This window comes from Nuphar pumila, chromosome 3 (assembly GCF_984573655.1).
Source record: "Nuphar pumila chromosome 3, dmNupPumi1.hap1.1, whole genome shotgun sequence".
NCBI classification, from domain to species: Eukaryota; Viridiplantae; Streptophyta; class Magnoliopsida; order Nymphaeales; family Nymphaeaceae; genus Nuphar; species Nuphar pumila.
In genome coordinates, this window is record NC_143251.1 from 129,327,096 (window position 1) to 129,341,179 (window position 14,084).

Genomic DNA, 14,084 nt, shown 5'->3' on the forward strand with positions numbered 1-14,084 from the left:
ATTTCCTTTTCTCGTTTTATTTTCTCATTTCCTTCTTGTGTGTGTGCACTCTCACATGCATGCATGTGTGTTGGAACCTATGTCACAGGGACATGCCGTTTTGGCTGCATGTCCCTGGTGACACAAGCGGACATGACACTGACATGTAATAATATTTTATTATAGTTTAATGTAATTTCAATAAAAAGCCATTTTCAATGTTAAAATATTCAAAAAAAAAAATTTATTGATTAAAAATTAAAAAATCCGCTTCCTTGCATCCCATTTTTGAAAAAAAAAATGAACTTTCGAGTCAAATCCTAATCCTACAAACATCGAGTCCATGAATCATTGTGGCATAGGTTAGCACCCTCTTGTGATTTTGAATAAAAGCCTGGTGATCATGCTTGTAAAGCAATGTATATGGACCTACAAGGTAGGGGCAACTCTTAACAAAGGGAAGATTGAATTTGTAATATGGACCTACATTTAAGTGTGAAAGGAAGAGAACAACAGGAAAGCAAGTTGTTTGGATTCATGTTGTTAACCTCATGATGGAGTCACTGTCCTGAACTTGGCCAAATATCCATTTGCAGACTGTATAATTTGCTTAAATCCCTTTTACTATTTTTAAACAGTTGTAAGGTGATAAAGGTTTTGGTGCCAAAAGGAAAAGAAGGTAAATTGGTCAAACTCCAAAAATGTTAAACCTTCAAGCCTTCATCAGATTTCAAAAAGAATTTTTCAAAAAAAGTATAAGTGAAAGAAACCCCAAAACCGTGACAAGGTGTGGGGTTTCCTTTTCTGAAGATTGAGAAAAAGCAATATCATGAGTTCCAAACATACAGAAAGCGTTTCTTGCTGCAAGGTCAAAGCTTGGTGTTCCGGCGTACGTCAAAGGTTTTACCAACCAGAGCCTGCTAATGTGCGGCCAGCGTGCGGCATTTTCTCTCGGCTTAGCTCAAAAAAAAAAAAAAAAAGAATAAAAAGCAATTTTCTTTTTGAAAGTTGCTATTTATCATTGTTTGAGCTCCCTAGTTTTGATTCACAGTGAAAAGTTATTGCTCTTCGCAGAGAATCTTGCTGAAACCAACCAACTTATAAGTTGATTAGAGAGCAAGAAAATGTCACAAAATTTTCTTAAATAAAAAGAGAAGAAAATGTAACAATAACACTAAAGATTAGTAAGATAAGGAACAAGATTTTTTCTTGATTTTTTTTTTTAAATAAAAACTAGTGGCTTCCAACAAAGTTATGAAACACGTATTTGTAAAGATAACATCATGATATTTTCACTATGATGTTATATCAAAATATTTTACAATGCTTTTTAGTATCGTGATGTTAGTCATAGAGGGGTGACTGTTACGGTTCCATGACGCATAACGTATGCGGGATCGGATTAGGCATCTGATTCGACCAAAATGATCAGAACAAAATCTATTCAAGGACAATCTAAGCCTATTTCAGATTTGTTCTTGCTGATCACTCTTTTAAAGGTGGGAGATAAACCATTCGAACCTAAGTGCGACTCTATTGATTGGCATCATGTTTACCTGTTAGACCAAAGTAGCAGAAATAATAATAACAATAACAATAATAATCCTAAATATTATAAAAGCAGAAACAAGGGCAATGGGTGACAAAAATTTGACTCTATTACCCTTTTTCTAAATGACATTTATGCCATGTGTTTACATAATGTAATTTTAAAATTGTTTGGGTATTTATATCTTCGTAAATCCTAAATCCTAAATATCAGCAGAAACGGGCAACAAGTGCAAAAATTTATCTGCTTTATAACTTTTTCTTTATTGACATTCTCGTCATGTGAGTTAAGAATGTAATTAAAAACTTCTATGGGCATTTGCGTAGAGTTTTCATAAAAAAAAAAAGTGTTGTTTACATGTTACATTGTAATGTTTTGAAACATGAATGAATTACTGTTTGTAACACCCTCTCTCTCTCTCTCTCCACGTCTCTAATGACCATGATACGAAGAAACTCTCTCTCCCCCTTTTTAATGATCTCTCTCTCTTAGGGGTGGGCAATGGACCGGGCAGCCCGGTGGGCCAGGCTTGGGTTAAGGTTTGGGGCCTTGACCCGTTAGCTACTTGGCCAAAACTCAGCCCGTTATATACATGGGCCAGGCTCTGTCTGGCTCACCGGGCTGCCCGGTCGGATGGGCTTAAGCTACATTATTAATTTTTTAGTAGTTGGTTACATAGTAACTTGGTAATTATTACTATTTACCTAATTAGTTATAATGATTATAGGAGAAATATAAAGATAATTAGATGGATGCATTAATTTTTATTTAATTCATTGTTTTTTATATTATAAGAATTAATTTATGAACTTCATTCAAAAATATCCTACAAATGAGTTTGGGTAGGGTTGGACCCAGAGCCGTACCTGTGTTTTATGGGGCCTGAGTCGGAGGGAAAAAATGGCCCCCCTATTAATAGTAGGAGTTCGGGGGCGGCGCCACAAAATTTTTTTTTAAAGGATCAAAATAACAATAAAGTTTGCATTCACATTAAACAAATATAATATTCCAAATATTTATATTATATTAAATAAAAATGTATAAAATATTTATATAAACTACCTAAACAATACTCATTGGCCTTAAAAATGGGCCCCTAAAATTTTTTTGGGCCCAGGGGCCCTGAGGCCCAAGCCTCATTAGCCTCTTTACAGGTCCGGCTCTGGTTGAACCGACCCGTTAAACATTGGTCATGGGCTGCTCTTCCAACCCGAGCACGTTAAGAACATGACAAAAACCCGCCCCATTAATAAATGGGCCAGGCCAGGCCACACTTAAATCCCGATCGATGTGCCGAGATCTAAATGGGACTGGGCCAAGCCAGCCTGATGCCCACGCCTAGCTACTCTCTCTCTCACTCTCTCCTTTTTAATAACCATAAAATACAATTATTTTATTATTTTGAAAAAGTATTAGTATGTTTATGTTTTCTTATTATTTTTACTTTCAATTTTGATAAATGTATATGATGTAAAACTTTCTTACCAGTTGAATTATCTCCTAGAGTCCGGCCATATGGGTGGGCCCGATTATCTTGTTTCTTTTTAAAAAATAGAAGTGCGACTTACATGGCACTAATAAAAAATATTAAATAGGATAGTGGTAAAAAAAAGAAACTCACCCTTTTTTTTTTTATAAACCAAGGGAAACACCCACACATGATTTTTTTTTGTGTAGAGTGACCAACATCGTGGTCGTATATGTTTATTGACCAAACCACGTAAAACTAGGGGTGGCAATCGGGTCGGGTTGGCGGGTTGGCGTGTCAGCATACCTCAACCCGAACCCGACCCGTTTATTAAACGGGTCGGCTGTGGCAAACACGAACCCGACCCGCCAACCCATTTAATAAATGGGTTGGGTCGGGTAAACGGGTTCTCAGGTTCGCGGTCAGGTTGACGGGTCATGTCAGGTTTTGCCACCCCTACGTAAAACTATGTTTTGTTCTTCTTTTAAAGAGGATTGCCACCTATTGGGCGGTGGACCACATCGAGGGTGGCCTGGTCCTGGCCGCCGGCGCCAGATCGGTGAACTCCTCCGAATGGGCAAGCTGCATGCACAGCATAGTCGAGGTGTCCACATCCAAGCAGACGAAGAAACAGGCCATGCCCCCCTCCCCCCCCCCCACCCCCCCCCCACCCCCCACACACACACACACACACCACACCCCCACGCACACCGACCTCACTCTCCACCCCGTCCATCCATGCATGGCATTGACGAAGTCGACTCCACCACAATCTCAACAAAGGCCAGGGCGAGTCGCTCAATTAGAAAAGATCAAAACACCCTCAGGGCGGGGTAGCCAATCCGACAACATATCTTTTCATAGCAAATTATTGTAAGATCAAAACAAAAAAAAAAAATAACCTGTAGCCATCAAGGGCCTCTTACAAAAACATCGTTACACATAAAAAGATTTGTCAGAGTAAACGCTGGATTTTAAGGGCAATATCTTTGAACAGCACTGCACTCCTCACGGTTTTGCACCACCGCTGGTTATTTGAAATTACACATACAAGTATACCTTACTGAAAGGATGATAAGAGGTGCATACACTCACTTTCAACAAAATTTGAGTTTGAAACTCTCTTCGTACCCCCTAAGCAAAGAAATTTGTCTCTGTTGAGAAGATATCAGCTTCTATAGGAGCATGATGCAAATTTGTTTATATGTGTAATCTGTTTAGGTAGCCAATAGTTGTCTACTATTAATCCGGTTGTTGCAAACAAAAAAATCAATTTCATCTGACTACTTTATCACAATGTTTGGTGCAAAACGCCCAAACCAGATCTGCAGATCTACTTGAAAGCACTTTGATTTCACCATTTGCTATTGCTTTTTTATTTCTCAAATTTTCTGGTGTAGGATCAGGTATTTCCTGCAACATGTCTTTCTCGGGTATGGATGGGGTTTGTAAAAAAATTGGGATCTAGTTGGGGTTGGGGTAGGAAAGGGTGGCTTCTCGCTATTGGTTCGTTCGCTTTGGGTCCTATTAAGCAATGCATCCTTGAATAAGTTATTTTTAATAAATATAAAAAAATACTAGTATATTTTTAATATTATTTTAATGGTTTTAACATGTGTCATGTTATGATTGACATATAATAATAAATTTTTTTTTTAAACCAATACAAAAAGATTCAGTTCAGTTTAAGTATGGGCCGATACAAGATACTGACAACATAGCTATTAAGAGACCTAAAATTAACGTCCATGATCTTGGGAAACTTGATCCATTTGTTTTTTACTATATTACCTTCGGAGTTGAAAATTACTTATTTACCTTCATAAAAAAAGAGGAAGGCTAAGTATTTTTATAATTTTAAGGTATTATTGTTATTTTTTCAATTTAATTGAGATTTAACCTGAGTTGATGGTTAATGGCAAGAGTAAGCCTTAGTTTGACGGTTTTTGAAAAGATAGAGGCATTATCAGGAAATACAGAAAGGTAAAGCTCCTTTTTGGGATTAGGGAGAAAAGTTCTTCTAAATGAAAGTTTACAGGAAAGAAATGTGATTCATCAAAAGTTTAGTCCCATATCTAAGAGTTTGTTCAATATTTAATGCTACAAAAGTCAAGAATCTAACAACAATCATCGCCGAGCTCAGCAACGTGAGCTTGTAACCCAAGTGGGGGCACATTATGATCTGCCCTGTTCCAAGCTTTGAGTTGGTATGGCCTACCTGGTCGAAAGGCTGTGGGTGGGCTCTACCCTAGAGAGGAGGGGAATGCGTGAGGCTGGTTTCACAGAGCAGCGAACACCACCCGCTCTTGGCAGCGGAAGGATTACAGATCATTGCTCTCCTTCCTCGCTTGCCGAGCCTGCCCTTCTATGTGTGAACTACCATCTTTTTTTACGCACAGGCTAGGTCTGGACATGGATCAGTTATAACTTCGTTTTACTAAATTGTATTCGAAATCAGACTGGCCTCATGGAATCTGACGGGATTAGATTTTATGAGACATTGAGTCGGACTTGGTTTCGGATGTGAAAACTATAAAAACCAAATTCGAGGCTGATCACTAATTGGATACTACTTTATCCTGACTAAATGGCCCGATTTTGGCCTGATATCCGACCCAAACCCAGAATCGCTTACACCCTTCTTTGTTCAAGATACTCTCTCTCTTTTTTTTTATGACGAGGAACCCTAGCCGAGAACCAGGTCTCTATAAGAATGCTAAGCAACTCACCTAAATTCAAAGCTCCAAACCATTTTTGCACATGCTATATCTGGACATGGATCTGTTATAGCTGTATGTCAGTAAATTGGATTCGAAATCAGACTCGCATATGGACCTCATGAAATCTGAGGGGGTTAGATTTTACGAGACATTGAGTCGGACTTGGTTTCGGATGTGAAAATATAAAAACCAAGTTAGAGGCTGAGCACTAACTTGATATTACTTTATCCTGACTAAATGACTTGAATTTGGCTTGATATCCGACCCAAACCCAGAATCGCTTACACCCTTCTTTGTTCAAGACTGCATGTAAACTTTTCCAACACTCCTAATAATCACAAAATGCCAACGGTTCAGGGATGTGCTCCTGCATAGGCACTATAGAACCTAATTTCGGGCTTAATGAAATGGGATGATCCATACCTAATTGGGCTGGACCTGCTACACCCAATGAGTAGAATGGACCTGCATCTATTTTATAGGTTTACAAACTAGACTCTGCTTCCAACTCAAGATTTAATTAAGATCCAGCATGTTGTAATGGAAAATGTTATAAGTGCATGTTTTATTTTATTTTATTTTCTTTTTAAAGGCAAGCTGGGGTTATAGGCAGACCCCTACTACCAGTTATACAATTACACCATTGAGTTTTGAACCTGCAACATCCCAACACAAGGTGACTTGCACTAGCTGCTCCTACCGGACAAGCGGAGCCCCCCATTGGTCTACAAGTGCATGTTTTCTGGGTCCGGCTATAGAGTGAATGAAAATATCCTAAGTAGATTTTTTGGACATTTTTTCATTTTATTTTTAAATTCTGGCCAAACATGTGTGAATTATGTACTTGATTGTATAGGGATCAGTACTTGGAGCGTTTTGACTCCAGCACATGAGTGGGTTTCTTTAAGGTTAGAACAGATCAACGGTTCAAAATCTTTGTAAATTTTCGATGCTCCAGATATCATTTTTTCATAGGCAACACATGAACCGAGTGCTGCTGATTCCTAGTAAATCAATCATGCTTAATACACCTATAGGTCCGAATCACAAAAAAAGAGCTAAAAATCCTATTTATCATGCTTTCACCACTCCTGGACTTTGTATTTGAATCTAGACACAGTTTGGTACTACCTAAGAAGGTCCAGTCAAATTTTGGCATGGATTTCATTAGGTTTTGTCCGTTATCGGTGAATCAAAGCATTATAGATGCTCAAAATCTAACCAGGTGAAGCTTTGTAATGAGCTCTTAGAGAATGATCTATATGTAAATACACTCTCGTAGGAAAAAATAAAAAAGAAAAGGAATACAGTGTCAGACCAACTTGGCTTGATCCATGACTAACCCATTTAGATAGAATGGAGTTTGGTTTAAAGGTGTACAAACTCGAATTGAGATCCAATCCGGGTCATATTAAGATCCAATGTTTTATAATGGAAAATGTCAAGAGTGCACGTTTTTTAATCTGGTTTTCAGTGTTTGAAACTGCCTATGAAGATCTGCAAAATGATAATATTGTTTTGAGGATGATGATGAGGGAAATACAAATTAAATTCCCTGAAATGAGGTTAAATTAAAAAAAAAATCAACAAGCAGATTCTCACAGAAGGTACGAAGTGTCCCTACCGGGCCAGTCCATCCCACTATGTTACAGAAGTCGTGGTGCCAACCTGAATACGAAGAAAGGGTTCAAAATTTGGAAGAAGAGTTGAGGAATATGAGCCAACAAATGCTGTGTCAAGGGTGAAAGAGGACCATATGAGATCCAAGACTTCATCCTGGTTTGTAGTAGTAAGACTTTGAAAATTCGTTCCATGAAAAATTGTCAAGTTTAATGGGACCAACCTGAGCTAACACTTGGTACCGGTGGGAGATCTGAAGATCCAAATAATAGGATACTATAAGGGTTTTGAAAATCCAAGTAGAAAACAAAGGAACTCATGAATCCAGATTCTTACATATAAGTAAAACCCTAAACTGAATCAAAACCTGATTATTAATAGGATTCAACTTCCCTTTCGAGTCTGACTAATCAGAGTTCGATTTTGTTGGATACTAGCTAGTTATAACACAATAGTGCACAAGCACAAACATACAAAGCCCCTTTAGTCCAATCTTGGTCAATTTGAGATTTCCTATCGAAACAACCTAATTTGTAAGTTTTTATTTTACTAATTCACCATTAATGTCGTATAGCAGCCGCACAAATGTGGGCTAAGTTTTCATTAATGAGCCAACAAGTTTTTTAGATCTGCAAAACAGCAGTCATATGCATTCCAACAGTTTCATTGGAAGTTGAATTTCACCATGTACTTCAGCCCAACTTCAACTTATCCAACCGAAGCCTACAGTTCCGCTGCAATTAGATAGACTGTACTTTTCCAGGAAGTAGTTTCATGCAGTACTGCAGCAGTCTTAGGAGATTCCTTGTCACTGATAAGAGATTTTTTTTTTTTTAATTTTTAAGTTTTTTCTGTAAGCAAGTTATTTGTCTACAGTTAGAGTCCATATGAACCAAAAGTGCAGGAATTATAGCTGCACTATCATCTCAACTGACATGTAAAAAAGTTTAAATGTATTACCTCTGATTACTAGTTGAGCTTGTTGCCTTATGACATGCTAGTGCATCTTGTGCAATTTGCAATGTACAGGCGTTGTGCACCTGTTCATACTTTGAATCCCAATTGCCTTCTCAAAAAAGAAACACATGCCATATGCGAGGAAGCTCATATCTAGTAATTCTTGCACAACCAGGCCTATCAACTCTCCAGTTCAACTATCACCAGTTGACATTAATCACAATATGCCCACTGCAATGCATCTCAAACTGTGTGCGTAGCCATTGCTAGCATCATATTCTGTTCTATGCTGTAAGTGTAAACCTGAAACTGTTACAATCTTAGAAAAGCATGTCAAGTACCGAAGGTGCCATCTTCTGATTGAGAGTTGCAGTCAATTAGAAAAAATTGTCCTTTAGCTTTTCTGCTCTTTCTCTCCACACCAGATATAGATTTTCAGATGCTTAGCTCATGTTACCTTCCTCTTCTTCAATTAAATTTCTCAGGAAACTTTACAAAACTTGCGGAGACTTGTAAGTTGTAAGCATGGCCACAGTGTCCTGTGACGTGTCATCCGTGCAGCAGCACAGTAAAAGTGTGCAATCACATTGTGATGTCAACAAACGTATCACAGCAGGTCATGAATCGCGTCCTGTGACGTGTCATATCACTAGATAAAAACCGCGTGCATCTTTTTCAATTTGCAAAAAGCAGGAAATATTTTCAAAAGGTCAATCATATCCCCATCCTTCACTTCATGGAAGTAGAATCCCCTGAAACAAAGGCTACGACCACATTCTCCCTATTTGCTCAAGGCCTAAAGAAAACAGGGAGAATGTGGTAAGCGGGGTCCTGTGTCAAGCTGAAGCCCCAGGATCGAATCCCTCTGCCACATGGGGCTGCTGTTGTCCTGGTAGGGGTCTCCCTAACCCCAGCTTGCCTTTCAAAAAAAAAAAAAATAAGCATAAACTATAAAGAGTTTTGCCAATATGGCCAGGAGGAGGACGATTTTGTGGTCAATTTGGACTCCAAGTTGCATTCTCACTAAAACTCATTCTATAGGCCATGTTTTATTCTTTTTTAACTTCTAATCCTTTTTATGTTGGTCCCTTATTTTGTGGTCAATTTGGACTCCAAGTTGCATTCTCACTAAAACTCATTCTATAGGCCATGTTTTATTCTTTTTTAACTTCTAATCCTTTTTATGTTGGTCCCTTATTTTGTGGCAATTGAACTTTTACACTTAGCTGGGCACAAACAACAAGCTATGTCACAAGGACGCGCCATTTTGGTAGTGTGTTGTGTCCCCAGTGACTTGAGCGGACATGTTTGTACATGTGGACACAGACAGCCATTATTTTAATATTTTTGAATTTTTTAAATATAAAAAATTAATGATTAAAATTTTTAAAATTCTATGTCCTCCTGTCCTATTTTTCAAAAGAATTTTGAACTTGCAAGTCAAACTCCTCGTGCAAGCAATGGGAAATGAAAGCCTCCCCAATGGAAAATCCTCTCAAAACTCCCCCCAATGGAAGTTTTATTGGATTTTTGTTATTTTTTCAAAATTTTTAACCATACGTCTATATGCTTGTTTTTATAGGAATAAGTTCTTGGAGCATTTGATTCCCATGTATGGATAGATTTTTATAAGTTTCAAAATCAACGGCATACAATTTTCATAAATTTTTGAAGCTCCAAATACCATTTTTTCTATCCAAAAATCATGATTCAAGTGTCGATTTATAGTAAATCAATCATGCTGAATACACCTGTTTAGTCAAAATTTTGAAAAAAACACCAACAAATTTTCATTTAGGAGGTTCGGTAGGGTTTCCATTGGGGAGGTTTTCATTCCCCTGCAAGCAATAGACTTAGAATTTAAATCTTATTGTTTCCCACTCCTAAAACCTTTTTTTTTAAACAAGCTAATCTGATCTTGACACTGGAGTTCAAATCCTATTGCTTCAAGCTCTGAAACAATGTATTTTTGTTGTTGAGCCAACTCAAACTCAGCTTGTTTAGCTCAGGCTCATTGTAAGCTCATGCTCGGGGCAACAAGCGCGAGCCAGTTTAACAGTCCTACCTGTAGGCATTGTCCAAATAATGGTTTTCTTATTTTATAGGTAGGGATGTAAACAGTTCGGATTCTGATAGGATGTGTTCAATATCATATCCAAATAATCCGAGGCTAAATGAATGGTTAAAAGCTTATAACAAATCCACTTTGTTACACTTAAATGGATTCGGATCTGTCAAATTCAGATATTTGTTGGATTTGGTAGCAAAAAATCAAAACCATATCTGCATCTGATTATAATCTGGGTTTTGGCTTACTAAATGCAACTCAACATAACCGAATTTGGCCTGATATCAGATAAATCCGATTAATTGACATCCCTATTTGCATTTGCAGGGGTTGGATGAAAGGAAAATGATATCTAGCTGGTGATGCTTTGATAAATGCTGAAGTTAAAATGCAGTGAATTGAATATTAGTTGAAGTCCGACAATAATATGCCTTTAAGGATCTAGATTTTAAAGAATGAGGGGAAAGCAAAATTTACATGAAAAGGAAAAATATGAGGAAATTAAAAGGATGGCATAAGAGGGTTGGAGAGCAATATAACAACACCCCACCCCACACCCCCAAAGGCCACAAGGCCCACAACTATAGTCGCCTCAAATTTAGATTAGGTGCAATGTGATTGCACACTTTAAGTATACTGCTGAACCCTAACCCTATCACCCCATCATTTGTTATTTGGCTGCACATCTGACAGGCTGTATCTCAAAGACGATATGTGGGTGATAGGTGCAATAGCAGCACACTAAAAATGTACAATCACATTGCATCTGATCCTCACAATCAAATCGCATCTGATCCTCCCTTTTCATCACGTGAAGGCATAACTTGCGCTCATATGGGTGGAACAAAAAAAAAAAGGCCAAGTTGGGTTCAGACACTAGCTTCGAATAGGTGCACCTAGTTGTGTTGTGTTGCCTTGTGGCTCATGATGACCATCAATCAATATGACATCACCTGGCACTAATATGGTCTGTTGTGGTCATATTGGATCAAGAGTGAGGTGGGAAATATGAGAAATATAATTTAGACAGAGATTTCACATCTTTTTGGGGGGCACCAGATACCCTTTTCTTATCTCTTGGATTAAGGTGCGAATTTTTTTGTTGCATTTGGTTTTTTAACAATGATTTGGATAAGAGGAATCAGCTTTGTGCGCCAGATTCGAGTGACCATTATTCCGTTGTATTACGTTGGTTAAAAGGGATCCAGCAACAATGGACAGCAGAGAGCATTCTTATGATATACTTCTCAGTCATGGTCATGTGGATTAATTATGCCAAGGTCGATACGTGGAAGCATCATTGCCATTACTATATATATATATATATATATATACACTAAAAGTGGTAGGCCATTGAAGCACCGCTAAAGGGAAGCAGATCAGGTCATGCTGAAAATGAGCGTTTTTGCTCATGCGGACATCGCGGCCCTCTGTTTGCATTTTGGATGAATGCCACGTGGTTTTGTTGACTTTTGAGCTTTTTAAAATGCAAATCGGATGGCCACGATGTCAGCATGAGCAAAAACGCTCATTTTCAGCATGACCTGATCTGCTTCCCCGCTAAAGGCCTTTTTCCTGCTGAGACCTTGTGCTCAAAACCACAGCTAAAGGTAGGGATGCACCCAGTATTTTTTTAGATTATATATATATATATATATATATATATATATATATATATATATATATATATATATATATATATATATATATATATATATATATATATATATGTGTGTGTGTGTGTGGGTGGGTGGGTTGAAAGGAGGGTAAATATTGGCTACTAATGAAGGTAACAAACTAACGAGTAGAAATCACTTTCTTTCAAAAATTTCAGTTTTTTGTAGATCAAATGTTACCTACTTGTTTTGAATCATGTGATTATGACAAGAAATTAACTTTTTAAAGGGGTCCAAAAAATAACGGTTCACAATGTGCCAAAAAATTATAATTCAAAAGATCATATTTTTACATCAAAAAAACACGATCCAAGGCTTCATCATTACCAAACAAACCATGTTGAACACATCTATTTAGTTAGATTGAGTCGATACAACTTGCGCCTATAATTTCTAGTTCATTAGTTCCTTAACTTCATTACTAGCAAATATTTTTCATATATATATATATATATATATATATATATAGAGAGAGAGAGAGAGAGAAATGCTATGTTGCTCTGAGAGCACCTACTCCCACATACAAGAAATCATAGATGTAGGTTGCATCTTCTCAATCAGACCTTATAGATGTACTCAACATAGTTTATTTAATATAAATCATGTATTGGGTTATGTTTTTTGGACATAAAAATAGGTTTCTTTAAGTGGAATTTTAGTACATTGTGACCCATTGATTTTTAAAGTTCTCAAAAAACTACATGTACGCTACAATCACATGATCCAAAACTTAATTGCTATTGAATAAATAGGTTCAAAATTTTAAAAATTTAAAGCTTTTATTAGGTGGGAATAGGTGCTCCAATAGCACCATAGTATATATATATATATATATATATATATATATATATATATATATATATATATATATATATATATATAGCTGCTCACACGTTAGGTGCTAAATGATATATGCTAAATGGGTTTTCCTGCCCTTTCGGTGTTTTTTTCGCAGTTCCAACCCCAACTAAAAAAATGATATTTGAAGCCTCAAAATTTTACAAAGATTTTGGACTGTTGATATTTCGAACCTTATAAAAACACTAATCCCTATAAAATCAAGTACATAAATCACATCTGCGGTCAGAATTTATAAATAAAATAAAAAAGCACTAAAAAAACCATTTAGCACCTAACGCAGCTACCAATCACTATATAATATGAAAGAGATAGAAGATCATAGGACCCTTCAAAAATTATAGATGTAGGTGTTTTTTCCTTGATCTGAATGATGTGTTATCATTATTCATACATGCTTTGAATTGAATTGGTTTAATAAAGAAATTTGAATATTTTATCATCAAGATTTTGTATTAACATCAAAACACGTGCATTCTTAAAATACCATAAAAGGTGTTCTTATCATGTGAGTAAATCACGTTATTTTCAAAATATTTGTAAGATTTGCGACATGGGTTTTGCAATCAGCTTGCTGAACTGGCATGTACGTGTATTCTTTGACATGCATTTGTAAGTGCGTGTGTGCGCGTGAGAGAGAGAGAGAGAGAGAGAGAGAGAGAGCATCTCCATGAGGCCATGATCTTCACTTTTGATTGTATACACGTGCTTTCACTTCCACATATTAGCACAAATTGGTTGATCAAGCAAGCAACGTACCTTGGAACCGCCATGCGTATAAATTACTCTCTCTCTCTCTCTCTCTATCTCTCTCTCTCTTCCAGGCTATAATGGTGCAGCAGCATCTGGGGAAGAACGATTTCACTTCAAATTTTCTTGATTTGTTTTAAAGGTACTTATTCGCTTCATCTCATAATTCTATCTACTCAAATTCTATTCAAATTCTCACTTCAACATCACCCCCTACTTGCACCGCTCTCATTTTCCTCTCTTTAAATAAATCATGATCTAATTCCCCCACCATCTAACACCAATCCCAATTAGTCCTCAACCAAAAGAATTCACCATTCTCCGACTTGAAAGCCTGTTGAAAGTGTGCCTCATTCCAGTGATATATATCAGACAGGAGGTTTGTCACTATTGGAGCCAGCAAATAGGACCTTTCTTATGTTACTGTTCTCTACCTCTC

General features: G+C 37.1%; 1 pseudogene; it reads left to right on the plus strand.

The window, feature by feature from the left end:
- Positions 1-5,128: 5,128 nt before the first annotated feature.
- On the plus strand, positions 5,129-5,359 carry LOC149843772 (signal recognition particle RNA; annotated as a pseudogene).
- Positions 5,360-14,084: the final 8,725 nt, after the last annotated feature.